Source organism: Anas platyrhynchos, chromosome 21, assembly GCF_047663525.1.
Source record: "Anas platyrhynchos isolate ZD024472 breed Pekin duck chromosome 21, IASCAAS_PekinDuck_T2T, whole genome shotgun sequence".
Taxonomy (NCBI): domain Eukaryota; kingdom Metazoa; phylum Chordata; class Aves; order Anseriformes; family Anatidae; genus Anas; species Anas platyrhynchos.
The window spans coordinates 5,591,597-5,617,809 of record NC_092607.1 but is presented as its reverse complement, the minus strand read 5'-3'; the positions used below and the strand labels follow the sequence as shown (position 1 = coordinate 5,617,809).

At 54.4% G+C, this 26,213-nt stretch overlaps 1 protein-coding gene and 1 long non-coding RNA gene across 6 annotated transcripts in view; both read left to right on the top strand.

Annotated features, from left to right (window-relative positions):
- Positions 1–26,213, top strand: part of CBFA2T2 (CBFA2/RUNX1 partner transcriptional co-repressor 2) — a 58,368-nt gene that overhangs the window by 13,416 nt on the left and 18,739 nt on the right. The window contains exon 1 of one of the 5 annotated variants that reach the window (XM_038166130.2): positions 6,378–6,901. The exons of the other annotated variants lie outside the window; for them this stretch is intronic. The gene's annotated coding sequence lies outside the window, so the exon portion shown is untranslated. Of the gene's footprint in view, positions 1–6,377; positions 6,902–26,213 lie in introns of those variants that run through there. 5 annotated transcript variants of the gene reach the window in all.
- Positions 14,343–23,314, top strand: LOC139999188 (uncharacterized). Its single transcript, XR_011804378.1, has 2 exons — positions 14,343–14,778; positions 21,916–23,314. It is a non-coding gene; the product is annotated as an uncharacterized lncRNA (long non-coding RNA).

Here is a 26,213-nt window from a genome sequence, read left to right as displayed (position 1 = left end):
TCTCGCTCTGTTGGAGCTTCTCTTTGAGCCACCTGAGCGTTTTTCTGTGCCGTGCTGGGTTGGGGAGGGAGGCCGGCAGGGCTCAGCACGCAGGTAGCGGAGCGCTTTGGGTGGAAAGGAAGCCCTGAGAGCTTCAGGTGGCTTTCTCCTCGTTTTCTCCTTGCCATCCAGCTCATCTAGCTGGGCATTTTGTCGTGCAACCTCATTGTGGAAGTGCTCAGGTGCGTGGCAGCAGGCAGGGATGCGCCTCTGGCTGAGCTGGGTCACCCTGAACCCACCAGGGGCGGCTGCAGCAGGGTTTGGGTGCGGGTCTGGGGGGGTCTTCACGGGGGAGCTGATGTCTCTGGCAGGTCGGGGCCTTCTCCTTAGCTGGGCTGGCTTTTAGCTTCTGCACGTTATATCCTGAATGCCAGCTGCGGCACGGCACTGTGTGTAAGGACTGGTGGGCACCGCAGTGCTGATGTGCCAAAATCCTGCCTGCCCCTCGCTTTCACAAAGGCCTCAGGAGGGCGGCGAGGCCGGGGAACCATCCATAGCACGGGCCCCAGGGCACCCACATCATGGAGGTTACAGGGGATTTGGGGCCAGAGGAGAAAAACTCAGCTAGCGCCTGAATGCAGCTTTTCAGCCTCTTAAAATTCTTCTGTTTTTATTAAGCGTGAATCCCAGATGCTAAAAAGTATTTTTCCAGACATGGTTGTAGCGTCTCGCTGTGTATTTTCCGCTAAATTGCTGAATTATTGTTTTCTTTCTGGCCTTCGTTTTTTTTCCTAGCTTTATCTTTTTGTCTGGATGTTTTAGATGGCTAAAACTTGTTTCTGTTCAGCATACCGATCTGTGAACTCCCATGGGAGGCAGAATTCTCACCAAGCGATTGCATAGGACAGGAATGCTGGCTTTTTTTCCTGGAAACTTGTAAACATGAACTTCCTGTTGACATGAACTGTAAATCTGCAAATAGGCTGCGCTGCTGACAGAAGATGGGGGTAATAAAATCTTAGGTCCTCGTTCCCTGCGCTTGGCCCTCCTCGGTCTGTGTCCAAACGCCCCAAAGGCGGCGGAGCCAAGTGAAGGGAACCTGCTGGTTGTTCTCCAGCTCTGGGAATGAGTCTTTCTTAAACTTACTATTTATTTTTCCTCGTCTGTGGGCACCCAAATATGGATGCAGTCCTAACAGAAGCCAGTTGGAGACTCTCACAACCCTAATGGCTGTGGAGCGATGCTTCATCGCTTGTTTTCTTCCTTCGTTTCTCCTCCAGAGAGCTCATCCTCGGTGTCAGGGAGTTAACTCTCCTGCGTCCCAAGCAGGCGTTTTTGGATAACGAGCCAGCCAAATTTTGGCAGCTGTTAAGAGCCTCTGCACGTTACCGCCCATGTCCCTTAACCTTGCTTTTATTCCTACCTCCAAGAGGAGAGCTGGTGGGAAGCGTAAGCCGGTGGAGTTGTTGTCACCTTCCACGCTTGGCTCTCCTGCATCTTGTGCATCTGCAAAGGTTGCTGGGGGGCAAGCAGCAGCGCAGGGAGGACGTCCTCACTCCCCGTGCCTCTGATTTTTTGGGGTGCTGCCTTACTGGGCTGCTGCGAGTGGCAAAGGCAGGCGGCATCGTTGGGGTGCTGGAGCTCTCCGTGCCACCGCAGCAAGGGGTGGAGGCAAGTGAGAAGGTGGTGGAAGCAGAATGGAGACGTGGAGCAGAAATCAGGTGAGAAAGGGGGATAGTGGAAGGAGGACAAGGAGCTAGGAAGGAAGGAGGAACGGTTGCAGGCCACCAAAACGCACAAGAGAAGGAATGGGGGCAAGGAGCATCGGGCAGGGTAAAAGCAGAGAAGGCAGAGCCGGGTGGAGGCTGCGCTCCCTCAACGAGCTCGCCGTTAATTAATATTTTCTCCTGTGGCAGCAGCGGGGCGTGGATGCGATCCAGCCCTTCTCCGCCTGACCTCCGCGCTCGCCGCCGGTCTGGCTTCTCGCTGGCTTCCTGCCCGCAGCGAAACCGCAACCTTTCCGCCTGCTCCGGGCAGGGGGGGAGAGAGGCACATGGCAGCGGTGTAAGGGGAGCCTCCCGCAGCCGGCTGCGCCTGGGTGGGCGTGCTGGGGCTTTCGTAAACTAATAGCTCCCAGCAGTGCTACTAAATCAGACTTGGTGGAGCCAGGAGCGGGGAGCTTGGAATGCCGGCCAGGCACAAAGGGCTGCGCTGGTTTTGTTGTGTTTTTCTTTTTTTTTTTTTTTTTTTTTGTCGGCTGTTTGTTTCTTCGCCCCCAAACCTCGCTGTGTGTTACGGGCCTAGCGGCCCGGCAAGCCAGCTGAGAGCAGAAGAGGAGCCGGCAAAGACAGGCTCGGGGAAGAAAAATGGTGAAAAATTAAAAATAAGAAACCAGAAGGGAAGTCACCGTTGAAAACGTGGTTTTTTGGCTGTTCAGCGGGGTGGGGAGGGAGGGAGCCCCGCTCAGCACTAAACCTGCAAAACCAACAAAGCTGTGGCAGCAACGGGGACGGACTCCACCGGGAACCTTACAGGGAGGCTGCAGCGTGGCTGAGAAATTTGGCTTTTTTTTAATCAAGGTTACCGGGTTGGCGGCAAGTAATCCCCAAGGAAATAAAGCTCCTTCGGTGCCTGTCGATGGCAGGAGGTGGCCGGGCTGTGGGACGCGGAGCTGCCGCCTGGTTTGAGGGGATGGGACAGGGGCAGGGACACCCGGTGTGTGTGCCACCAGATCCATCAGTGGCATGCTGGAGTCAAGCTTGGGAAGCATTCCCAGATGCAGCCGTCCCCAGGGGCTGGAGGGAAGGGAAACGATGATAAAGGGTGAAAAAGGCTCCTGGTAAAGCAGCCCGAGATAAGGAAAGAAAAGCAGCTCCTGGGGGAGAAGTCTCAGCCTGGAGGAGGGAAGCGAATGGTGGCAGGAGGGATGGGGAGCTTGGAGAGCTGCAGGGCAGGGGTTTGGGGCTCTAAACCTCGTGTTTGTGGCCGTGAGCTGCCCTGTCTGTGCCAGGAGCAGAGGCACGCGGCGCATCCCCGAGCCCTGCTTGGGGAACACCCCCACCATGGCTCCAGCCTTCAGGATCTTCCCCTGGGAGCCCGGGGCTGGGGCAGGCACTGAAGCCCCCTCCCCAAAGGGGTGGTCGCTGAAAGTGCCAGCCTCGGGCAGCTGGGGGGGTTTTGGGGAAGAGCAGGGCGGTGGCCGCCTTGGCTGAGCCTGAAGCTCGGCGTCCAAGGGGCACCTCGCGAACCTCCGCGGCGCCGCTGTTGATTTTGCACCTTTTGACCTTGCCCTTTGGAAAATATTGGCGGGCTGCAGGGCTGCCGAGCGAGGCCTAATCCTCTGCAGGCTGGGCTCTCCTCTCTCCAAGCAGCATTACTCATTTTTTCCGCATTTCTGTGTTTGGTTTAAATGCCCGTGACAATTACAGAGACTTGGATTTCTAATCAGTGAGGGTGTTAGATGGGGGAATTGGTTGTTTCCATTCCCCCCCCCCTCTTTTTTTTTAATGACATCACCTCCTGGGTGTTTCTTCTTTACCAGTGCAGGAGGAGGGCAGCCGGTGCTCAGGTCTCTTATCTTCCTTCCCCCCCCCAGCCATAAATCAGAGGCCGTAAGTAAAGTTTTGGTGACTTGATTAGGTTTTGCCTAATTTGTCGAACCTTTGCCCTGCTGTTTTTTCCTTGGTGTTTGATCGTAGTTTTGGGTATAAATTCTGCTAATTCAGTTAAGGCCAGCTTTTGGTGCATGTTTTTTCCCCTCTCCAGGCGATATTGACATGGCACAAACGCTGAACGCTGCTCCTGTTCCCCGCTGAAGCAGGCAATATGATTAGATTTACTTGACAAATTAAGCTTGTTAACATAATCTGCCATGTGCTAATTTAAAGAACCGAGGTATTGAAAAGAGGATGTTTGGTAAACGTGAGAAATTGGCTGGGGATGGGGAGCTCTGATCTCCGCTCGGGGCCGCCAGGGGGATGCTCCTCCAGCATCCTTCGAAGGGAGCGCGCCCGGCCCGGCTCCAGCCGCCTGCGAGGACGGCGTAAGGAAGGCAAAAAACCGTGTGAGCCGCCTGCCAAACCTGAGCCTGGAGGAGGAGGAGGATCCCGACTGGTTTCCATCGGATTGCAGTTAGCATGAATTTACAGTTTCCATTTAGCTTGATAAATGGCTTTGGCTGCCTTGGTGCGTTTGGATTTATTTTCTGCGCGGTGGAAAGCGGTCAGCTTAAAATGGCAAAGGCTTTCCAGGCCTGCCACGAGGGCCTGTGAAGCTGATTTCCAAGGTAAGAGCACAGCAGGCAGAAAGCACAGCCACGGCGTGCCCCGAGAGCCGGGTGGGACCGAGGAGACATCACAAGCAGCTCGGGTCCCTGGTGCTCGCTGTGGAAATGGGCCGTGATAGGCATAAAAATTCCACTGGAAACTGGGAAAATATTTCAGATTTCCTCACTTTCCTCAAAAACCACACTTAGCAGCAGGTATCAATAGCTCGCAGTGTTCAAACTCCGTTTGCATCGTTCTTTCCATGGAGCGTTCCCACGAGAAGAAAGCAGAAGCTGATTAACGCGGCGTCGGGGAAAGCAATTTCCCGAGCTGCTGCCCTCCGTCTTTCCACTGCATTGTCCGTGGGTCGCGGGGCTCCGGGCTCTGGTTTTTGGGTGCTCGTGGGGCAGGTTAGGCTGACTCGGGGGTGCTGCTTGGTGCCTTGTGTGCCCCTGCCTCATGAATTCCCCTGGTCGTGTTCGGGAGGCTTTCTCCAGGATGGATTTCCAGGAGCAAGGCTTGTGTGTGGCACCCGGCTGTGCCCCAGCTCCAGTAACGATGATTTGAGAGCCGATACAAGCTGGTGTGGAAGGGCACGTTGGCCTTTCACCAAGGTTTATAGAGTCAGATCGTAGCTGTACTTAAAAATCACAAAATCATAGAATGGTTTGGGTTGGAAGGGACCCCAAAGCCCACCCGGCTCCAACCCCCTGCCATGGGCAGGGCACCACGCGCTGCACCAGGTTGGCCAAGGCCCCACCAGCCTGGCCCTGAGCACCCCCAGGGATGGGGCACCCGCAGCTCCTCTGGGCAGCCCGTAAAAATACTTGGGGTGGCCTGAAGTTTCCCATCCCATCCCCTGGTCTCTGCTGCGTTGGGGCCGAGCTGTGAGGGGACCGCACAGCGCGAGGCGCCGGGCATCGCCTCGGCACACCCGGGGCCGTAGGAAAGCAGCGGCGCTCATTCTGGTGCAAGGGGAGCTGCTCCTTGTTGTTGGTTTGTGTTTTCTTTTTGTCTCGCTTCATTGTCTGGGTAATTTAGGGATGGTTTTTCCATCTCGGCTGATGAAATGTTGAGAGCTGGAGGATTTTTGCGCAACCCTCATCGCAAGTGTCGGGAGCCCCGGCGAGCTGAACTTTCTGGGCTGCAAATTTCGGTGCCGTGCCCTGCGGGGAGGTGCCTGCAGCTGCTGGGGGGGGGGCACAGGGGACGGGGAGGCTGCCGTGGATGTGGCTTGGTGAGCTCCCAAGTGCTGGGAATGCCCTAACCAGGAGCGTTTGGGGCTCCTGAGCCAGGAAATGCCCTGCCACGCTCACGCCAGCCAGCTGCAGGTCTCTGGGCTTTTGAGAAACCGGCGTCCCTCCGCTTTGGCAGCGGGGAGCTTGTAGTTTGTTGCTGTCCTGGCAAGGTACCTCGCTGTCTGGTTTTCAAATAGCTGGAGGGAGAGCTGCAATCGCCTGCGAAGGTGTCAGGAGGCTTACAGGGAGCCCAGGACCTGCCCGGCTCCGCGGTGAATCCCTCCTCACATCTTGCAACGTGCCCGAGCGCTCCCTGCCCGGGCTGCGGAGCAGATTTGCTGCAAGCAAAAGGCAAACAGCATTTCCCCTCCCAGCTGCCTGCATGGCCTCGGGGGGGGGGGATGCAGTGTGTGTGTGTGTGAGTGTGTGTGCAGGGGGGTTCCCTGGGGGCTGCCCACCAAGGAGGGTGCTGTAGGTGGCAGAGCTGCGGAGCCTGGGCGTTACAGCGGGGTGTGGGGGGGGCACGGGCTGCAGCGGTGTCCAGAGGGTTTCTTTTACGAGCCTGCTCTGTTAGTGCTGTGAAATCCCTCGTGGGCTTTACTCCATGTATAAAACATTTAGGATTTACATTTTCCTTTAACACTTCCTCTTCGATCTGAGTAATACGTTACACATTTAATTGCGCTTCCTTTGAATTTTCCAGTCCTCATTTGGTACCCTTGCAACATCAGTATCTTGTTATCTTGTTGTTGCTCCTAATTGCTAACACATGCCGGCTTTCCAGCGCCGCAAACTGCGCGGCTGGGGCTGGCGGGGGACTTCACATGAGCGATCCTACGTGCGCGGGGAAACCTTCAGGAAATCAATTCGCTGCTTCGCCCGACAGCGCACCCCGCTCTGGCTTACAGGAAAAAAAAAAAAAAAAGAAAACCAAAGGCTCCTCCCGGCCCGATGCAGGGCGATCTCCACTGGAAGGGGCAGCCTGCTGGCAGAGCCCCGGCTGTCGCCGGCCGTCAGCAGCATCCTGGTGGGCTGCAGGCGCTGGGAGGTGCGCGCTGGGTGACATCAGCTGGCCTGGAGCCCGGGCAGCGCGGCGCAGGCAGGAGCGGGCAGGCGGCCGCGGGCGCGCGCCTGGAGCGGGGCGTTTGGCAAGGTGGGAGCCGGTCTGCTTGGCAGGACCTCCCCATCTGGGATCCATCTGTGTTTCCCTGGAACCGGACAGGCGGCTCCAGGCGGTGAGAAAGCGCAGATGTGAGGGACCTGACACATGTCCAGCTAATGAAAGGAGAAGGAAGGCTGGGCTCAGCCTGCGCTCCCGGATTAAGAGCGGCGGAGGGAGGAAGAGCCCTTTTTATTTATACTGCGAAGAAACGAGGTGTGTTCACCAGCAGCTGGATCGCGCTAACCTCGCCGCTTAGGGTAAGCAATCTATTTTTAAACACGACGGGGGGGTGGCCGGGCTGCCTCGCCGTGCTGTGCCGTGGGGTCTGAGGCACCCCGACCCCACCGCAGGTAGGGGCGAGGGGGGAGCGGGGGAAAACTTGCACGGGCTGCACAGCTGGCAAAACACCCAGCCCACGGGGGGGAGAGCTGCGTGAGGGCTCGCGCTGCGGGGCTGTGGAATGGTTGTTTTAATTTTTATTTTATTTTTTTTAATCGTTTTTAATCCCCCCCCCCCCGAGCACGAGGCTAGGATTCGGTGCTTTCTGGCGAAATGGAGAGCCGGGGAGGTTTGTGCGTGTTGTAGCAAAATGTGGTTTTTCCACTATGCCTGGTCTGCCTCCCGTTGGTGCATGCTAATGCTGGAGCCGGGGGGAAACCTGCAGAGACGGATTTCTTCCCTCGGCCCCCAGGTTTCCTCAGTTTCCCCCGTATTTTCAGCGTGGCTCTGCATTGTGTCAGAAGGCTCCTTTTTGTCTCTGCGCTCCTCCAGCAGCAAGTGATGCTCCCAGCATGTAAATCTCCCGGATCAAGCCGGTGGTACAGGAGCAGACCTCCCTGCCCTGACGTTTTCACTGCCGGGCTGCAGACTGCTGCATCTCGCATCCTGCCTTATTCCGCCGAAATCTCCCGACCCCACAGGCGTATTTTAAACCTGCCCTTCCCCCTGTCTCTCCCCCCATTCTTTTTGGGAAGGTCGGGCAGCAGCAGACGCTCCTCCAGCCCTCCGGAGCTGCGGGATGTGAGCATCCCTCCATGGCACGGGGGCTGGGTGGCTGCTCCACGAAATATCCCCGGGAAATCAACCCGGCTGTTCCTGCCCCTGCGGCGCGCTTTGCCATGGGAGGGGTGCCCAAAGCAAAGTTTGGGGAGCCAAAACGTGCCGAGGGGGGGGGGTCGCTCGCTGTGGAAGCGGAGAGGAAGAGAGGCGGTGTGCTAGGTGCTCCGTGCGGGATGGTTCCTCTTTTGTGCGCTTGCTGGTGCTTTGTCCAGGCTGGTTCTCGCTGTGCCAAGTGGCAGGGCTTCCCCAGGGAGCGCTGCCTTCCCACTTCCAGGGTTTCCTGCTCTTGGAGTTCGTGGAGGGCGGAGGTATGGCTCGGTGGCCGTTGTTTTTTGCTGATTTATTTCTGAATACGTTACGAGTCAGCTTCCAGACACGTTAAACGCTCGCTAAGTGTCCCCGTGTCCCCGGGGAGCGGGCAGGCGGCAGCTCTGCGGGCTGAGCGGCTCACAGCGCAGCAGCACAAAGGAGGAAAGAAAACCAGCAAACCTCCGGCGAGGCTCTGCGGGCTGTGACAGGGTCTGAAAGCCGAGCTCTGTGCTCCAGCAGGAGCCCCACTGCAGCGAGCTTGCAGGCTGCCCGGCTTGGTGCAGGAGCAGCTGCTCCCGGGGGCTCGAAGCAGACGGAAGTTTTGCCGGCATTGGCACGGCGTAATTTGGCCGTCCGACAACTAATTGGCTGGTTTCTTGCCTGGGGGAAACTTTTTTTTCCCTTTGCGGGTCCTGTAGAGGAAAACTAAAGGGAAGGAGGTGGGGTGTGGGTGGGGAGGGGGTGGCGTGGAGCTGGGTGGCTGCTGGTGGTGGCTGTGTGGGGATGGGGCAGCGCATCCGAGCGAAGCTGTTTTCAGAGCTGCCTGCTGGATGACACAATTTTCAGTTTTGATCCGGAGAAGGAGAAGTCTTGTCTGATGTGGGGAACTGCCCTGGCTCGGTCGGGATGGCTGAGGGCCCCCCATAGGTGCCTCGGTCCCGGTGCACCCGGTGCTTCCAGCAGGCAGCAGCCGCTGCCAGCCCCAGGGAGCCCCGACTTGGAACAAGGGGAGGAGGCGAAACCGGGGCAGTCTGGGCAGACAGTGCCTGCGGGCAGGGGTGGGAAGGCTCTGAGGAGGGATAAAAATCGCTAAAGGTGAGGAGAACAAATGGTTAACCTGAGGAGTGCCCCTAGGAAAAAGAGCAGAAACCCTATTTAACATGAAAAGGCCAAAGCGGTGCTGCTGGGCCCTGCTCTGCGGGGTGACAGCAGTGTCACCCTGCCGGCCTCCGTGACCCTGCAGGCTGCATCTGCTGGGTGTGCAACCCGCCAAAACCGAAGGGAACCTGTGGTCAGGCTCTTGGGGTTTTTCCTGTTTTGTTCCTCTTAACCTTACCGAAGCCGTGCCCCCAGGAGAGGTTTTCCTGTCTTGCTGCAGCCTTGCTGGTGGGTTTTGGTGCCGGTCCCAAATCGCCTCACCTCCATTTCAGAGAGCACAGGGCACTGCTGCACGTCGCTCCTCGGGGATTTTGGCTCGTACAAGAGCGAAAGGACATGGTTTGACCCCAGAAGCCAGACCGAGCTCTCGAGGCAGCTCCTCGCTGCCCCGTGGGCGCCGTTTCGCAGGGGGCAGCGCTCCTCTGCGCTGCTGCCTTGGGATGGGCGAGCCAGGTGGCTCTTGCTTTTTCCAGCTCTGATTATTTATTTTTTTTTTTAGGGTTTGGACAAAACCCAAGATTTGCTTGACGTGCATGCACAATGTTTATAGCAGAGCTGGACAGCTGAATGAAGTCAGCTGAGGACTTGGGCATACGAAATGGATGTAAGGGAAGGCTGGTGGTGTCTTCAACTGGAGGTGGTCGTAGTCTGCTGCTGGGTGGGTTTTTCCCCATCATAAAAGAGCTGGCTTGTTCTGGGTCAGATTGACAGCTTTGCTTTATCCCAGCATCCAGTGAACATCTCCATGTTGGGCTGCTTGGGGGCTAGGTATGAAGCGGGTTTTGAGAGAAATTCCGGAGCAGTCCCTGGGGACAGCATCCCCGCAGCTTTCTGGGAGCCCGTTAAAGCTTTTGTCTTAATTGACGGGGTGTTCAGGGAACTGCTCCTGGTGGGAGCTGGAAAACCAAGCGGCTGTGGAGAGCAGGAACTGGGAGGAACTGGTGAGCAGCGAGCCTTCAGCTGAGCGGAGAGGCTCGGGTTTGGTTCCCGGCTCAGCGAGGCAGGACCTCGATCTTCCCACCGCTCCGTGTCAGCCGCTTACGTGCAAAAGGACAATGGCAATTTCAGAGGTTTCAAAGCATTTTAAAGTGTAACTATCACGGCCTTTATAGGGGCGGTACAGTGGCATTTCTATAAGCCAAGCTTAAGGCTTTAGCATAACGTGCATTGAATCCCCTGGGCTGGCTCCCAGCCGTGGGGCTCCCGTCCTCCCCATCAGAGGCAGGACGGGAGGTGTGGGGGTGAAGGGGGACGGCCCCGAGACCGCTCTAAAGAACCAGCACTGCTGCAGACCTGCTGCTGGGCTTCCCCCAGTCCGGGGGGAGGTCCACGAGCCCGTTTCCCGAACAGAAACAGGACACAAAAAAAAAAAACAACACCCAGTTCCCCAAGGCATCAATAACACGCCCCCACGGAGCCACCGCAGCCGAGGTGGGGAGGATGAAGATGAGGATGAGGATGTGCGGAGCCCGCTGCAGCCTCGCCACGACTCCAACCTGTTGCTCTGCGGCGAGCCGGGCGCGCTGACAGCCCTCGCCTGGCTTGGGCTGCTGGCGGGGCGTCGGGGGAGCGGGTTTATTGTGGGGGAACAGATGTGCCGTGCGCTGCTGCCGCGTGCCGGCTCTGTGCCGCTGTGCCCAGCACCAGGTGCAGCCATTGTTCCTGCTGGTCCCTATTCAGCCGCCCTCGTCTGCTGCGCCCCGCTCGCTCCCTCATTGTTTCCCGAGGAAATTAGCATTAAAAACCCATCCGAAACCCCCATGTCCCTCAACTGCAGGTGACTGTTATTGGCCCCAGCTGCCACCCTCGTGCTTGATTACTTCCATATGGGGTTGTGGCAAGAAGTAGGATCCACTTATTGATTTTTTTTTCCCCTTTTTTTTTTTTTTTTTTATTCCCCCCACCCCACACACACTTCAGCACTCCCGAAGAACAATGCCCTGAAATCTATTAAGCCCCCGATAGGCTCTGCATCCCAGGCACTGTTACAACTGCGATGAACATTTTACAAGGAAAGCTAATTACACCCTCTCCCTGCCTCCTTCCTTTCTTCACCCCCACCCCATAAATGTAAAATAGCCAGAGGGCAAGTGGCAGTAAATTAAATCTTTGCAGTGTCCTGAGAGGAGGTCCCTGGCTAGCAGGAAAAAGTCTGTTGGTTTGCGATGTTTGGTGTTGGGTTTTGCTTGCTTTTTTTTGTAATCAGAAAATGGGAAACCCGTCTGCCTGGCATGCTTTTATGCCACACCTATAAAACAAACAAGCAGATCCCAACGTGGGTCTGGATAGAGAAGGAAGAAAACAAACAGGTTGGTTGTTAATTTGTTCGTGTCGTCAAACGTTGAGAGGAGCTGAAGGGAAACCACACGCAAATCGAGGCTGCCAAATTCTGGGAGCGGGATTGTTTTCCCCCAGTACAGGCTGCACGGGACCCAAACCCCCAATCTCTGCTGGGTTTCTCGCTCCAGAGCAGCAATGGGGGCAGCCTGATGGTTCCTAGCTGAAAGGACAGTCCAGAAGGAGGATGGATGGATTGTGTGCTCCTACGGAGGAGTTTTGGGTCTCCCAGGAGGAGTTTGTTGAAGCTGCAGCATTGCAGCTGATGGCTCCTGGCTGAGCAGCTCGCTGGGGGCTGATCTTCTCCAGAGCACCCGGCCGAGCTGTTGGATGCGCTGCCAGGAGCTCAGTGGGCTGGCTGGAGAAGAAATCCTTTCCACACCCCGTGAGCCTCAGCCATCGCAGCCCGAGAGGCTGTTTTGTAGAGGATCGGTGGGATTAACGCATACAACCCTTGCCTTTGCCTTCTTGGAGTGCCCCAGCAGCCACCTCCCTGAGGGTCTGCGCCGTTCCTTGCTGGTGATGCCCTGGGCAGCTCGTGCCCCTGCACTGCTGACACCCATAAATGTATCTGAATCTGCCCAGAGAAGACCACAGATGTTCTCTTCTGTCCTTAGAGCAACCTGTTAAGAACTGGTAACTGTCCAGATTGAAGCAAAACTAAGGAATATTGTTATGGACTATTTTTACTTTCCTTCTCATTTTTTTTTCCAGGTTATGCTCAGTCTTTAGAACATGGCCCTTCCAGTGGAGGAACTGTAGTAGGATGCTGGGGATGGTCGGTCTCTGGCCTTGCTTTCTTCCCAAGTCTGAGAAGGGAATTCCCATTTTCCCCCAGCTGCTCACTGGAAGGTGTGTTAAAAACAGAGAAGCCTTTTTGTTCAGATAACGCAGCATCTGTGGGCAAAGCATCCCTCTTGCTAGGCTGGAAGAGGCTGAGGCAAGTGGTTATTCATGTCCATGTCTTTGGGAACAGCCGGGACTTGGCTGGTTGACCTCACAAGTAGGAGTGCAAAGTTTCCTACAGGCAAGGACTAGGCTTGTCCGGAGGCTGTGCGTCTCTCGTAGGCTCCCTGGTGTTTGTCCGGCTGCCCTCCACCCCGAGGAGCACCCTGCCTTGATGGGGGACTCCACCGCTGTGGTTCGTGAGAAGGACTCAGGATAAAACTCGGGTTGGCACCTGAGGAGAGGGGTTTTACTCAAGCAGTCGGATCACCTGCTGCATGTGCCTCCTCCGTGACACAGCCCCCCCCGGCCAAGCTGCCCAGCGTGGGGCAGGTTGTGCACATCTGGCAGCGGGCTTGTAAAAAAGAAAACAAAAACGACAACAAAAAAAAACCCTTAAGGTGAGTCGCCAGGTGATGGGGTCAGCGGGATGGATGGAGCCAGAAAAGCAACCACACGCAGTATCCTGAGCAATTTTCCTCAGACTTGTTTTAAACCCTTCAAAGTCAAATCTCAAACTTAGGGGGTTTCTTCTCCCTAATTAAATTAACAGGCCATATGGTGTTTACTGTGAATGCCTGCAATATGGAAGGAGCTACCTCCTGGATCACTTTCTTTTTCAGAAGAAGCTGCTTTACCTGATGTCGCTGTTCTGAAATGTTCTTTTCAGCAGCGGGTGAGATGGGTTATTTCAGCCGCCGCTGGTGTCACCTTCTGGTCTGGGAGATGAGCTGTGCCGTAACCTTCTGTGTGTCTGCAGCCTCTTTGTCTTCTCCCAGCGTTTGCAATGCTGTTGTGCTGCCCGGTGGCAGCATGCACAGGTCAGGGCTGGTTTTTCAGGCGTTTTCGCCTGATTGCTTTCTCGATCTTGGAGCTGAGGAGCATAGAAAACACCTCAAGGTTAGGGCTTGGGGGTGTTTTGTTAACAACTACTACTACTTTTGTATCAAGGCAAACGTTACCATCTCAGGAGTATGTGAAACAGAAAGTTTTGGAGTTCTGTTCTTTATTAACGGAGTGCTTAAAAACAGTGCTTTGCTTGAGCTGCTTTTATCTTTGCATGAAATCTGGAGGAGGAAATTAAGACTTTGGGGAAGTAAATCACCGGCTTGTTACTGGGCCCTTGTATTTAGGTGAATGGCAAAGTGGGGGAGGCATCTCCAACCCTCCAGGAGAAATGAAGGAACAAAAGCTTGGATTTGCTGTCTGTATTCAGCTACTTTAAGTCATTTAGTAGGGTTTGGGGGAAGCATAATTCTTCCGTGCGTGTGGCCTTTGCCGTTGGCTCATCCTGCGTCTCTGCAGCGTTGGAAGTGAACCTTGCTCTACAATCTTAACTTGTTGGTAGATCTCTTTCGCAGGGGCTCGGTGCTGGCGGCAGGGCTGGGTTCCCCTTCATCTTCAGCCAGGCTCGGCGTGCGCTGGGCTGTGTGGGCTCCCGGGGGCAGCCACGTTTCCGTCCGCTGCAAACACGCTGCTGCATTAGCATATTCCCTGTAACGTATGCTCAAAGGGTGCTTCTGTGCAGAAGAGCCTCTCTAAAGATAGCATCATGAAGTTCTGTGTTGTCAACCAGGGACACTTGATCTAAAAAACAACATTTGATACACAGACAAGGTTTGCAAGTGCCATCTGGATTCTGGGAGATGAGCTGGGTTGTGTCTGTTTTGCATAAACTCACCAGGAGAAAAAAAAAAGTACTTGTAGGCAGATTAATTCTTCGGGATCACCTGAGCAGGACTGTTTATTCCACGCAAATGCCCTCGGTGACATCGGACACCGGTGTAATCCCATACCGCCGGGCAGCGTGTGCTGGTTGTGCATCCTTGGGGGGCTGGAAATAGTCGTGGAGCTCAGTGCTGCGCAGTGCTCGGCCCTGCCCGAGAGCGGGACTGAAACCCAGGTGCAATCTATTTAAATGCTTTTGAGCCTGTGATATTTTCATCTGTTCTCCAGCCCGCTGCAGGACAGGACCCAAAAACAGTGCAGAGCCCTACAGAAACGGCTGTATTTTTAGGGAGATGGGGGTGCAGATGCCTGTCCTCAGAAGTACACCATGGCCCCGGCAGAAACCCAAAGAGCATCAGGCGCAGCCCTGGGCTGAGCAGCAGTGCCTGCATGTAGGTATAAAACATATTCTACTTCAGGGCCTGTTTTGTGACTTTCTAGTTCTCCTCTCATATGCAAATGTCATTTGCCTAATGGGCTGGTGAGTGTAATTGAAAGGCAGCCTGCACTTACACGATGGTGAAAAGTCTCACCTGTGCCCAGGCACAGATGGGGCCCTGCCTGGCTGCTGCATCATTAGAGGGAATTTATAGGCACCGTGGCACAGGCCTTGCTGTGACTGGGGGGAGGATAGCCATTTAAAACAAACTTGTTTTTTATGTTTTTCTTTTTTTTTTTCCACTTGTTGGTGTGTGGGGTGCCGTCTCTTTCCTCGTCTGCAGTTGCGGTGGTCACGCTTCTTGGTTAACCTCTGTCACCAGCTGACAGTGAGCAGCTCGCTGCTGACCCGTTTGTGGCAGAGCCAGGAGCTTGAAGCCCTTTCTGTGCTGTGTGTAGGATGATGATTTGGAAACGAGTGCATCAGCAGCCGCCCCGTGTACGTCCCTATCCCCTGGGAGCTGGGCCGAGCCCACCCTTCACTCCATCCCCTGAGGAGCTCTGGAGCTCCCAGGGCTGTCCGTGGGACACCTCTGCCTGCACCAATTGTGTCTGTGTCCGTCTGCTTGTGTGGGGCTGTGGCTCCAAAAGGCCTTACAGGCCTGTAGGTGCCCACCCACACCAACTCTCTTGGATGCCTTTAAAATCCGCCCCCCGTGCCTTGCTGCCAGGGCCCAGTGAGGCAAGGTTATGGCTGGGTGCAGGGCGAAGGGAAGAGCGATTTGGGTGGGGATGTGAGGAGTTTTTCTCACAAATATCCTCTTGGCTTGGATCCCGTGCCTGTCGTTGATCAGGAGTGTTTGTGGGGCTGCAGGTACCGTGCTCAGCACCCGAGGGGATGAGGCACCTCAGGGAAAGGGGCAGAGGCCTGGCTGGCCAGGTCCTGCCTGCGGCCCTCCCCTGGGGCTTGGGCACCTGCATGAAATTGTTAATGACGGGGTGGAAATGACTTCTGCCCCCCTCCAACATGCTGCAGGCCTCTGTTTTCATGGAGACCTGGTTTTAGGTCCCATTTAATGGAGTGTCAGCCCTGGGGCTGGTTGGCAGCGCCTGAGCTCCTGCTCCTCAGCCCTGTGAGGCCCTGCGATGGGACCGAGCAGCCCATCGGAGTCATCCTCCAGGGACCCAAGGGGGCTCCTCCAGCCGTTTTTCCTTTGTCTTTATGTGGCTGCTTCATTCTGGGCAGAGTTTGGATGTTTTTTCTTCTTCTGGCACAGAAGACCTTTGTTTTCACCTGACCACGATGAGGTTCAGGACTCGCACCTGCCCTGCTCTGTGCTTCACAAACAGGTTGGCTTTTTCTAGTTTAATTGAGGCTTTTGGTAATAGCTTCAGGCGGCCTTGGTGTTACCTTTGCCTCTCTGTGGTCTAGCGGATTGGTACAGATGGTGGTCTTCTGCCTTGAGATCTTCTCACTTCTTAAAGAAGTGCTTGTGCTTTTTTACTTGGTGTTATTGGTGTGCTGCTTGGGGTGCTGGTATTTCTGGGTCTGCCTCATAGGAGTGGACCTTTTTTTATCTTAGTTCCTATATTGTTCAGTCTGAGTATTTCCTACTCATCAGACACCCTCACCCCTTAGACACCAGACCTGCTGGAGTCATTCTCGTTAGCTTCAGGTCCCTGCATGCTCCGTGGCATCTGTGATGCCGCAAGAAATTCAGGTTTGCTCAGTGCTAGCTATTTTTTCAGTCAGTGGTGGTTTTTTAGGTTGATTTATAATGATGGGAACCAAATCATTCAGCAGCAGAGCTTGGGAGAAGGAGAAAGGGAAGAGGAATGCAACCCCGAATCATTGTTTTGAAGCTTCTGACTTAAACCGTCCTCCTGTGGATCTTTTGGTCATTAGGCTAAAAACTTCTGAAATCTTCAAATACTCAATGACTTTAAGAAGAGTTGGTTGTGGCTTTCGATCCATCCTCTTATTTTAAAGAAACCCTGCCCTCAGCAGCTTTCTCCCAGCCCAGGCCCTGCAGCGTGCTGCCCCTGGGGCTGCCCAGCCCGTGCCCACGTTGCCCATCCGTGAGGTATTTTAGCTGTCCCTCCTGGTTCAGCTGTGCTTGGAAATGCAGCTGAAAACCTGCAGTTTTGCTCCCTAAAGCCCTCCTGGTTATGAGCGACTTCCCTCGTGGTGTGCTGGAAGTCGGAGGGGGATTTAGGCGGCAGTCTGCAGCCAGGAGCATCGGGGCTGCGACATGAGGGTTTGCTATGCTGGACACGTTGGTCAGAAAGATCTTCTTAAGGATGGGTGGGAGCTTCTGTAGAAACAGAACAGCCTCGTGCCGGTGCATGGGCTGCCTGCTTCTCAGCATCAGCCCCTGCAAAGCAGGCACAGGCTTGCCAGGAACCCAGCGGCTCTGCAAACATCAGCTGGGACGGAGCACGGTGGCCACGTGTCGTGATGCAGAGGCAAGTGGTTTGACCTCGATCTCTTTCATTTGAAACAGCATGTCTGCAAGCGCGGAGGTTAACAATGCACCAGCAAATGAAATGGACCCTGCTTGATGTGAGGTTTTTCCCAAAGGGAGCTCCCTGGATGACTGATCCTGGGCAGGCAAGGATTCATCACGTAGTGAGGAGAGAGGAACCGCTGGTGGGAAGCCCTTAAGCAAAAGGGCTCACTGCAGTGACCTAGAAACAGCATCTTACTCAACATCTGCTAAATTTCTTACAGAATTGGCTAGAAAATCACTTTCTCTTCCACAACTTTATTTTTCCTACTCAAATTAAGATCTGGGGAATAAATGGGCAGTGAAAAAGTAGGGTCAGCAGCCTGGTAGCTCAGAGCAGACCATTGTGGCTTTTTTCCTGATTCCAGCAATGAACCAAACTCACAGTGTGGAGGCTGCAGGATCTGTCTGCAAGATAGATGAGCTGTCCGATGCTCCCTGCTACAGCTTGTGCATACCAGGCAAGGTGCTTGGGTTGGGAACATCACTCTCAGTGCTCACCCGAACGTTTTGCAGCAGCCCTGCACAAAGAAAGGGCTGCATCGGCGGCAAGCGCTGCTGCAGCGTCGTAGCCGTGGCCGGGATTTTGTTCAGCCTCCTAGGAACAGTGCTGCAAAATCACAGCCCTGCTGCTGCAGAAATGCTGCCCGAAGGTTCCCTTCCCTGGGCGCTGCTGACGTTGTGCATGCCCTGCTCGTCGTGCCCGTGCCAGGGTGAGTCCGTCCTGCAGCTGGAGACAGCCTCCGTGCCACCGGCCCCACACGGGCTGCTCCGTGGGCTGCTTCTCCTGCCGGGGCTGCTCCTCCAAGTCTGCACCAGCATCTCGTAATTTTCTGCAGCGAGCCCATATAAATCAGCGGATCCGTTTCTATTGACCATTAGGAGCTGTGGAGAGCCCCTCAGAGCTAATTAGTAATAAGAGGATGCCAATTAAATGCTGCTCCCTGGGCTGTACTGTCACTTCTCCGATACTGCTGCGTTGAAGGGGAAGGTAACAAAATGGAGCTCAGCGCATATGTATTCCATCTGGGAAGCAGGAGAAGGGTGGAGCCGCTTGTTAAATGGCAAGCGGTCCAAGTTTTAAAAGGGTTTATGAGTGCTAGATAAAATCATATCCTAAATGCAGTCTCAAAGCCTTTGCAAAGGTAGAAAACGTTTACAAAAGTTTGAGCTTGCTTTAGTGACTGTTCTCCTTTTCGGGTCACCCATTTACAGGCATGGAAGTTGTATCTTTATCTGGTCTGTAGTGTTTAATGTAAGCAGGAAGAAAAAACATTTCCACGCTGCAGATTATAGTGCAAAGGTGTTCGATAGAACCTAGGGGAATTCTCATAACAAATGAGTTTCATTTACCTTCAGCAGATCTTAGCCCAGTTTTGTTCTAAAAGCAGTACTTGCCAAAGTTTTGAAGGCAGCCTCACCCATCCCGAAGGTTTTGCTTTGTGAAACTCAAGTCCTACCTTAACAGACTGGAGGATGAAATTGATTTTGTGCTGTCAGTACCCTGTGCAGCAGGCTGGCTTCTCCAGAGAGGGCTTGTGCTGAAAGCCTGCTAAAACTGGTGGGCATTGAATAGATACCAAAAACCAGGCCGCTAATTAGGAGTAAGAGTTTTGGGGTTGTTTTAAATGGGTACCTCTGTAACCAAGACGTGGAGGAGGGGGAGGAAGGCTGCAAGACCCCAGTGTTGTGCTGGGGGCTTTGGCCTTGAGGCACAGAGGCCGCCTTGTACACAAAACAGAGGCTGGAAAGAGCAGGCCTTTGGGGACAAGCCCTTAAAGCCAACTTCTTTAATGCCCTCGTGCCAAAAGATTGGCAGAGATGGTAGAAGTGCTCATGTCACCCCTGTAAAGTGCAGTTAACTCAATTCTTGCTTTCGCTATGTGCAGCGTTGGCTGTAAGTGAACCTCGGTCTCTTTGTTCCAGACTCGACCTTTCTGTGTGTGAATCAGTCCCACAAAATGGGCATTTCAAAAACACAAAACCTGACACCAAGCCGTTGCTCCGAGACTCTTTCTAAGTCGTCTCCCTTTTGTACTTGTTGTGTCTGGGCTCCGCCGGGCTCGGGAGCTGTTAATCTTCCTCATGTTTTCTTCCCCGTGGCAAACGAGAGGCAGATGTTCCCGTCTGGAGAGCTCCGCGCCCAAACGCAGCCAGGGTGCTGGGAGAGCAGGCAGGGACTTTTGGGGACTAATTCGTCCCTTGTTGTCAAAATTGCCTGGCCGGTTAGTTTAATTAGTTTCATTAGTTGCTTGGGCATTGGTCAAAGGCAGTTGGCCCCCATGAGGCCCTGGTTATAACCTGGCCTGGTGGGCTGAGCTGTGCCGGAGGTGGCTTTGGGGAGCGCTCTCCTGATCCCCACAGCGCTTTCCTTTCCACCTTGAAGGCGAAATCCTGGCTGCTGCCTTGGTTTTGGTGCCAGGGAGCCGAAGCTCGGAGCCAGCTCCTGATATCCGAGTCCCCAAATGTGTTTGCTGGGTGTGAGCCGTGCAGGGAGGGCAGGGATGGAGACGGCTTCTTGGTAAGCAGCCCCAGCTCCCGGGAGGCTGCTGAGCCAGGCGTAGGTGGCTGTGCGGCCAGATTTCACTGTCTTAGTACCTACTCATAGGATCATAGACTCGTTTAGCTTGGAGAAGACCCTTAAGATCACAAAGCTAACCATCAACCTCTGAAGTCTGCTGCTAAATCATGTCCCTGAGCAACACGTCCACTTGTTCCTTGGTGTGGGGGTACCACGCTGGTTTATTTCCTTGCACAAGCAAGGCTATGAGAATTTGGGGGCCCCTGACCAAGCCTGTGGGGGATTTTAGATGCGATAATAGCTCGTGGGGTGGATTTCTGCAGCCCTTGGTTTGCACCACTGGCTCCGGTATGGATCCATCTCGTCTGGCTGGGAGCAGAGCAGAGGAGAATTGCTGCAAAGTCCAACCTGGGCTACTGATGAGTCTGTAGAGTCAGGAACATTAATAGGTTTTTATAAAAATCACTGAAGGGCAAGACAGATAACGATCTGCAGTCTGCCTTCAGGAATAAATTATTAATCTTATTTCCCTTATTAACTGCTTTCTGGACTGGTTGCGAACGATAAAATACTTTGCTCTTTCAAGTTCTCCTATCCAAGCTTGGTATTGAATTGAGATTTAAAGTGAAACAGCTGTGTGTGGGAGAGAAATAGATGGCAATGGAGCTACACGCGTTTATTTTTGATTTATAAAATGCCTGTCCCAGACTCAGCAGCTCCCTCCTGAGCGATGCGAGGCTCTCCTGCGAGGTGCCGAGTCCTCTCCACTCCCACAGCATCTCGCAGATCAGGAGCCTAGATGTGCTATAAACCCAAGCAAAACAGTGTAAAAATAGGCTGATGGCGTTGAGTGGAGGAAGTATCCCTGCAGCACCATAAGTTTCCCGCTGCCACAGATGCTGTAGTATCGTCTTATACAACTCGGCGCGGGGGCAGGCGGACAGGAGCGAGCGGACTCGGCTGACCACCGTTGCCACCGACCCGTTTCATGCTCCTGTCCCCCAGGTCTGGCTGTAAGTTCTCATTTATTGACTCAAGGAGACCTCTGGAAGCCACCCCAAATGCAAATGGATGTCAGTAGTCGTGTAGCAATGTAACCTCCTAACTCCAGACCTCTTCGCTCTCCCTCTTCCCCCCCAGTGAGGACTTAGCCCACTCCTCCTCGTCTTCCTCGGGCTGCTGCATCAGCTGCCTCGTTTCCGATGCTTATCTTCTGCCTTTCCCTTGCAGCTCTTTCTGATGCAGCGATGCTGCAAAAAGATAAAATATTGGGTCTTTCCTAGGCGCCGTGATTTCATTTTGAGCTTTGGGGAGCTGCCTGGAAGCAGGTGATGGAGAGATTGCGATGGAGCAGCCGTAAGCAGCGTCTGCTGGAAGGCTGAGTAGCGGCACTGTTGCTTTGCATGCAGATGAGAGGTTATCTGCAAGCCTTGGAGAGCCGCAAAGGTGCTCTGCAGATGGCTTAGAGCTGTCAAGGGGAGGGAAAGGCAACCTTAGAGCAGAGGGAAGATGTTAATAAAATTTAAATGTAATTCTTCCCATTTCTCAGTTCCTAAATGTGAAAAATATTAGCTTGGTGGAGACTGAAAACAGATGGTGAGCAGTTGGAGCAGATAAGCATGTTATTCAAAATAAACATTCGCCAAAGCTGGGGAGGTGGCGAACCATATTTCATTTCACCCTATTTACATTATCGGGTCAGGTTACACTGATGCTGCCTCTCGTTTGCATTCAGATTATCAACAGGGAACCCTGCAAAGCAAGCCTACTGCAGCGGGCCCTTGTAATCACAGACACGGTTGGGCTGGAAGGGAGGTTTTGGGGCCATTTCCCTGGCCTTTTCTCCCAGACAATGTATTAAGTTCGTTAAAGGAACTCCCCATGAACATCAGGGTCCTGCCAGCCACCGGAGAGGGCACCGGGGTCCTCGGCTTCCCTCTTGCAAATGGTCTCTGTTACCATTTAGACAAGCTTTGTGTTGCTTTATCCTAAACCTGTGACTTTTACCCATTTAAATGGGGGGGAAATGAGCCTCTGCTTCAAAGGGCTGTTTCTAGAAGGGCTCGTCTGGCTGACCTGTCGGCATTTTGTAATTTATGCCTCTAGTCCAAGCGGTCATCTGAGGTGCTAGGGCCAGTGGAAATGGAGACGCATCTAGAGCGTGGCTCGTCTCACCTGCTCTGATGAATATTTTAGGACGGGCTGAGCTGCCCTCGCAGGTCTCTGCCTTTCGGTGGGCTCCAGAAGGTGCCTGCGTGGCCGGCTCCAAGTGAGCGCCCGCGTGCCCCACGGCTCTGTCCTGCCAGACCTGATCTTGGGCTCTGCTCCGGGACAGCAGCCAGGGAGGCAGGTCTGAAGCTGGGGGTCTTCACTTTGAGGCGAGGAGTGGCTCTTCAGGGTGGCTCTTCAGGTTTGGGGCACATTCTGCCTATTCTGTACGAAAGGTGAAAACATTTGCTCCAGTTAAACCTCTCAAAGTCTCCTTTTGCGACTGCTCTCTCCATCCTGCAAGCTGCAGAAGCGAAAAGCTGGCTGGGTGGCACCGTGTCCTACTCACTGCGCTTCTTCCTTATTTCTTCCAACGCGTTTCATGTTTTGACTTCTACAGAAAGCTGGAGCACGCTAAGCTAGAGTGCCTGCACCCACCAAACGGCTTTGTGAGAAACAGTTCAGGCTCCGTGCAGCTTTTGGCAGGAGGAGCCGCAGCATCGGTGCCAGCGCAGGCAGGTTCCTCCTGCCTGCTGAGCTGGCGACAGAGAGCCAAGGGGATCCTACACCTGCATCAAAAACACCTGGAGATACCCGTGTCTGTGCTGGGTGTGCCCCCAAACTCTCAGCCACTGGCTTAAATCACTTTAAGGAGGAAAGGCTTTACCCTCCTGAGCTGGCAGCAGGGGTAGGAGCCAGCACACGCAGCCTGTGCTCACACGGGGTAGCTGTATGGTGGTGGCTGTGCCCCTATAAACGTTATTATGTAAATTTGTATAAAGCTCTCCCTTCTCTGCATCGTATCGGTGGCTGTCTCTCTTCCTGTGCCCTTTGCTCTCTGCAAGCTCGGGGCTCAGCTGCTGCCACCAGATCAAGGGTTCTGCTTTTGCATCGCTCTGCAGAGCCGAGAGCAGAGCGCCGGGCTGTCCGCCTGCCTCCTCGGGCTCCTCCTGGTCCTGCTTTGCTGGGAAGGTAACGCAGCATTTTTCTTTCTTTTCTTTACTTAGTTTGCTCTCTAATTGCTAAAGGCACTTAAGAATTAATTCCAGTTCCAGAGTATTTGAGATGGTCCCTAACGTGCGACTATTTTTACTCGTGCCTTTTTCCTTTTCTCAAACCCACAAGCACGAGGAGATTAATAAAGCGGCTTCTTTATACAGTTTACAATGGGAGCAAATGCTAGCCATTCTTCTGAGGTTACCTATCATAGCAACACTCTCTTTATACTAAACACGACAGCCAGAAGACTTCTTTAAAGAAAATAAACCCAATGAAATCTGTCTGGGTGTTCAGGCTGCCTGCTCCATGTCCCTGCGTTGTACAGCTCAAGCCTTGGTGAGCAAGGAGTGGGGCTTCTCCCCGAGCACCACTCGGAGCCCCGGATTTTCCCCTGACGGGTGCAGCTTGGCTCTTCCTCCTCTCCACGCAGGGGACCTCGTGGTCTCTGGTACACCTGGGTCCGTAACTGGGACGCAGTATGTAGGGCACGCAGCATAAACTGCAATATGCCTACAGCTGTCCCCGATCCAGCCAGAAGCTTTGCAGCATCTGAAATCTGGAACTCCGATTGCTGTGAAATCTGCTCTTCAGACTTCATCAGCTTTTTGAGAATATGAAATTCTCGCACCAAGCCAAGACTAAAACAGCATCTCCGTGCTCGGGTTTCGCTTTGCTCCAAGTGAATCATCTCCCCAAGTGGAAATCCAGCACCCGCCCCGCGTGGCCGCGGCGCTTTGTCCCCTCCCCACGTTGCCATTTGCTGTTTCTGGGCGCCAAGTTAGCGCGTGGCGCTGCGAAGTCTTGCTGGTTGGCAGCTTGATGGCACAAGCGTCGTGCCATAAACACATCCAATCTGTGTCCTGCAGGCTCTGTTGGAAAAATAACGACACAACATTTGTAAATGTTTCAAAAGGAGATGCCATGAGAGCAACCCTTCCAGCCCAGTCCCCTTCGGCAGGGGCAGTGGCTTTGAGGAGCCCGGGGTAGCTGTGCATGCAGGACCGAGGTCTCGGTTGGGGTTGGAAGGAAGCCTTTTTGATGGGGAACCCATCAACATTTCCAGTGTAGGCAGACGTCCTGAGACTCGGAGTATTTGGTCATGGACACATCTTCTTGGTGGTGTGACCCAAAGAGCCCCGGTGGCACTGAAGCACGATTTCAGGTGGCTGACCTGCTGGTGGGACCCGCAGGTGTTTTGAGGAGCTTCTCAGCATCCTCTGTGCATCTGGGTGTTGCCATTGGTGAGCGAGTAAATATATCCAAACGCTGAAATGGGGAAGGGAAACGCTGAAATGTCCCCGTGCCTCCAGGGACAGACCCGCTGGCTCATCTGTAGCCCCGGGTCAGCGGGAGGCTGACTCCAGCCCTCGCTCACGGTCTGCTTCGTACACGTGACTCTCGTTAAATGGATGTGTTTGGACTAAAAATCGGGAGTTTTAGAAAGATGGTTTTTATCTGCGTTTATAGATGCCCCAGGTCATTAGCAGGAAGCTTTTAAATTTCACAGCCCTGGTTGCTTCTCGCCTGTCTGTCAGCGCGCCCAGAAGAGGAGCTGTTGGCTTCTCCCGGGGCTTGGGTTCGGAGCCTCATGCAGTAAACCCCTCGTGACAGGGTTTATTTCGGGGGAATAAACTCCATCTGACTTCCCCCACCCGTGCTGCAAATTAACTTAATCAGCTCTGCTTTCTTTGCGGGTGCTCCAGCGCTGTATTTAACATGCCCTAGGACTGCATTAGGAGGAAGGAGTTCTGAAGGATTGGGCTCTCTTCCCCGATGGAGCAAGCGAACTCAGGCCAGGCTCTGACTCTTTGGCTCTCCTGCTCCCTTTGCTTAGGGTGGGAGGAAAGAAGGGCGTTGTTTCCTCCTGCCCTTGCCATAAAGCTGCCCGCTGGAGTGTTACCTGTGCGCACGAACACTGGCGGTCTTCCTGCGGCAGTGTGGTGTTAGCTGTACAAATGCTGTGTTTGTGCACGAGTGTGGCCGGGCACACCAGTGCCAAACCACGTGTGAGCGGGACCAAACGCCCCGGAACAGTTGGCAGTATGGTGTTAGTATCGGTCTTACATTACTGTGTTAAAATTGATTGTAGTTTCCCGTGATTCTCGTATCTCTCCGCTTTGTTCACAGTAGCAAAGCCCAGCAAATGCTGTTTCTGGAAGGCAGGCTGAAGCGAAGACACAAACCTGCTACCGTGGCAGCACCACGAGCACAGGTTTCACCGCGATTCCAGCCCCACCACCCCAGTCACTCCGGCTGTGCTGAAGTGGCAGAAAACACGGGGCCTCAGCATCCAGCCAGCGCTGCCCCTGCTTCCCCCAGACAGCCCTGCAACCAGAAAAAGAAACACAAGGAATAACAAACTGAATTTGTTACCTCGCTGGCTTTAGCGGGGATGTGCCATAGGGGAAATAAAGCAGCCAGCTCATGCAGGGCACGTGGGGGCAAGGCAGGTGCTGGTGCCTCGCCGAGAGGATTCCTGGCCAGCGCTGTGGCTGCGCTCCCAGAGGTGGCAGCTTCATTGTCGGGAGCGTCGGAGGAGCAGGTTTGGTGCTGGTGTTCTCTACCTGCTCAGTGCTCCTCTTTATGGGAACGCAGCATTTAATAGAAGCTGCCCAAATTTGAGAGCTGGTTTTCTTACAGCTGGGAGGTATTTGTAAGAACAGCGGCGTTGTGTGGCACGGGTGCATTTCCATGCCACCAGCAGTTGATTACGGCACGTGGTCTCTCTATCAGCAGTTTGAAGAGGCATCACCTGCCCTTAATTACAGGAGCCCTGTGTTGGTTTTTCCAAAGGTGGATTTGGAAGCACTCTCTTTCAGCAGGCGATGCGGGCTGTGCAAGGGGCAGGAGCCCCAGACAGATGCTAGGAACGACCAGCACCCATTCAGCAGGGGCATCGTGTGGTGGGGAGCTCACCAGCCGAGCTGCATGTGGTGGAGGAGACCCAGGCAGAGGAGCCCTGCCTGGCAGGGAGGGGGCACGCACGTGTCGCTCTGCTGCCTGCCTCCATCCCTGCGACGCGCTGCGAGCTCCTCTGGCAGCGTGCTGAGCAGCAGCGTTCGCTTTCCTGGGAGCACAAACCCATTTTGCAGGTCCAGATGTCTCTCCTTACCAACAGCAGTCGAAGAAAATTGCTCCATTTCACCCTCTGCGAGCATCCAAACCTCGCGGTTTCATCTCTTCTTGGCTGGATCGAAGGGGAGCTCTCCCACTGGACTCCTGCCGGCCCCGCTGCTCGCCAGTGCCGGGTGCTGATGGGTGCACCACATCGAGCTGCTCCTCTGGGCCCTTGGCTCCATCACCCAAAAAGCAGGTGGCCCGAAGCGTGCACACAAGGGGAAGAAGGGAAAGGGAAAGACAACTGGCAGCCCCATCCCTCCCCACACCGCCCCCAAACCAGGGCACAGATGGACATGCTGGAAACCTGTCAACGTTTTTGTGAAGGGCATGCTGGAACGCAGTCACAACTCATTAGTGAGCTAATCAAACGAGACAGGCGTCGCTCGGAGGAGCAGAAAGTGGTCAGCGCGTTGCCGAAGGGATGGCTCGCGTCGGGTGGCCCCGCGCTGCTCAACTGTGGTTGCAGTGCCCGGTGCCTCCTGGGGAGGTTTTGGCTGCTCTTCGGAGATGCTCAGGCTTATTTTATAGTGTCAGAAGCATTTTCCTGTCTGGATTTAAAAACAAAACAAAACAAGGCTT